At 38.5% G+C, this 2,270-nt stretch overlaps 1 protein-coding gene across 1 annotated transcript in view; it reads left to right on the top strand.

The window, feature by feature from the left end:
• Positions 1-220: 220 nt before the first annotated feature.
• Positions 221-2,270, top strand: part of LOC136826945 (retinoic acid receptor RXR-alpha-B-like) — a 90,305-nt gene continuing 88,255 nt past the window's right edge. Inside the window, 1 exon segment of the mRNA XM_067084537.1 lies at positions 221-376. The gene's annotated coding sequence lies outside the window, so the exon portion shown is untranslated.

The following is a 2,270-nucleotide window of genomic DNA, read 5'->3' as shown; positions in this document are numbered from 1 at the left end:
TTCAGAATTAGTTACTGAATGATATATATTCCGAAAGAAAACATCTTAACGACGAATCCTTTTTGATCTGTTACTAATCAGTGTTATTTGTCAAAGACGAAACACGAGTTTGTAAACATTCGTGCGGGTTGAGGAACGAAAGGAGTTTTGGGAGGGGGTAGGAGGGGTGTTTAGAGCGAGTTTGTTGGTGATGTGAGGATGTGAGTACGTCTGTACATACGTAACGTCCGTGCAAGGTGCGTGTGTCAGTGTGTCGGTGTATGTGTGTGTTAGTGTGCCGAGTGACTTAGTGTAGGACTCGTGTTTCACGTGAGGTTCCTCGCGCACGTGTCTTTTATCCATAGTAAAACTAATTGCGTTCGTGAACTTTTTCAGTGTAAGTTTCGCAGGCAAGTTCCACGCCGCCTTCCCTCTCTATTCCGTTAGTGTTTAACCCCACATTGGCAAGGAATAACGCGTATTTCGAAAAGAAATGCCGAGTTTGCTGAATTGACGGAAAGCGTCAAACTTTCGAGACTTCGATTGTGGATTTGTAAGACAATCGGCTGGTTTTGGGAAATATTGATCAGTGCCTGGACTGTTGTTTGGAAACTCTTGCCGGTAACGCCGTTCTTATCGTATTTGTGTTTGTGTTTGGAAAAACTTTCGTTATGGACAATATTCTAATGCAGACATCCTGTCGCTACGTGAAAGATGGACGGTGTCTTTACTGAATATTTTTATAAGTTGCTATATACTGAGGAATCAATACCATAAATATATATTTACGGTTCAGAAGTAAATTGTCTTGAACTGATGTACTAATATTGTATGTATAAGTACCCATATGTATATTATGTAAACTGATTTTATATATGTATCCTATATATTTTTATAGAGATAGATAGTTGTATTGATGGAACACGCCGGTCTCCAGGAATAAGTTTGTGGTTACGTACCCTAAGGATAAGGCATCAACAGGTGGGCCGAGGAATGTTGGCAAGCAAGTGTGCATGTTGCTTGCAAAGGCACACTGGAGTAAGACCTGGGCGATCCTGTCTTGTTGTCTGTGTCCCCGCCGGGCTTGTCCTTCCAGTGCCTTTGTCCCTTGTCAGTCTTCTCTAGGGATAGGACGGCCGAAATTATTATTATTATTATATTATTATTATTATTATTATTATTATTATTATTATTATTATTATTATTATAGCTCGTCTTGTCTTCTAACCATATGTTGTCTTGAGGATTGATGCTGGGGATACATTTTTTTAATAGTTCTCTAATGGTTGGAAATTTACTGGCATATAACCAGTGGGTTGTACAAAATTTGGTTTAAAATGGTTTTCCAGTAAGTACTGTAGTATATGCTGTTAATTAAAGGTCCATTTCCGTAGAGTTATTCGTAGTGAAATGAGTAATATTAGTTTCAATACCTGTAATTGTTTCCTTGAAACAATTACAGATATGAAGAACAGTAGGACAAGCTTTCTTAATTTAGAACATAAAAAAGGTTTGTTTTTTAATTTATTAATTATTTTTACTGTTCTCGTTGTCTCTAATAAATATAAAATTTAACGCATGTTGAAAATACTCTGCAAGTGCTGTTTTTGTAATCAAGTAAAGTAATCACATACAAAATCTCCTTCACGGAGTGGGAGCGGCCTTAATGAAATTTTCTGTTCCAATCCTCGGAATATTATGTTATAAAGGAATTATCTTGATCGTATCCGCGAAACATTATCTTGATCGTTTCTTAAGAAAGGAGGCGTCTGTCTTGAGCTTATCCTCGAAGTGAGGTTATCCTCACCGTATCCCTGAAAGATTATCCTCCAAGAAAGGAGGTTATCGTGACCGTATCCTAAATAGGATGATATATCTACCATATCCTAGGAAGGAAATCATCCTGACTTTTCTAAGAAAGGAACCGTCTATCTTGAGCTTATCCTCGAAGTGAGGTTATCCTCACTGTATCCCTGAAAGATTATCCTCCAAGAAAGGAGGGTATCGTGACCGTATCCTAAATAGGATGTTATCTGCACCATATCCTAGGAAGGTAGTTATCGTGACATAAAAAATTTAAAGGAATGTGGATTGAAAGTCATGTGACGTGCTGTAACATCGAAAACATCAGCCTGGTCGAGCTTTGTAACACCAGTCATCTTTCGGCTGCTTTCGAGGAACACTTCAAGTGATGTGTCCTCAAGTGGCCACATATTAATTAGGGTTGGGAAGCGTAAATTTGTGGTGGGTTGGACTTGGGGGGATATTCTCTCTCTCTCTCTCTCTCTCTC

This window comes from Macrobrachium rosenbergii, chromosome 41 (assembly GCF_040412425.1).
Source record: "Macrobrachium rosenbergii isolate ZJJX-2024 chromosome 41, ASM4041242v1, whole genome shotgun sequence".
NCBI classification, from domain to species: domain Eukaryota; kingdom Metazoa; phylum Arthropoda; class Malacostraca; order Decapoda; family Palaemonidae; genus Macrobrachium; species Macrobrachium rosenbergii.
The sequence above is the reverse complement of the archived record's forward strand: the minus strand, read 5'-3'. Positions and strand labels throughout refer to the sequence as shown.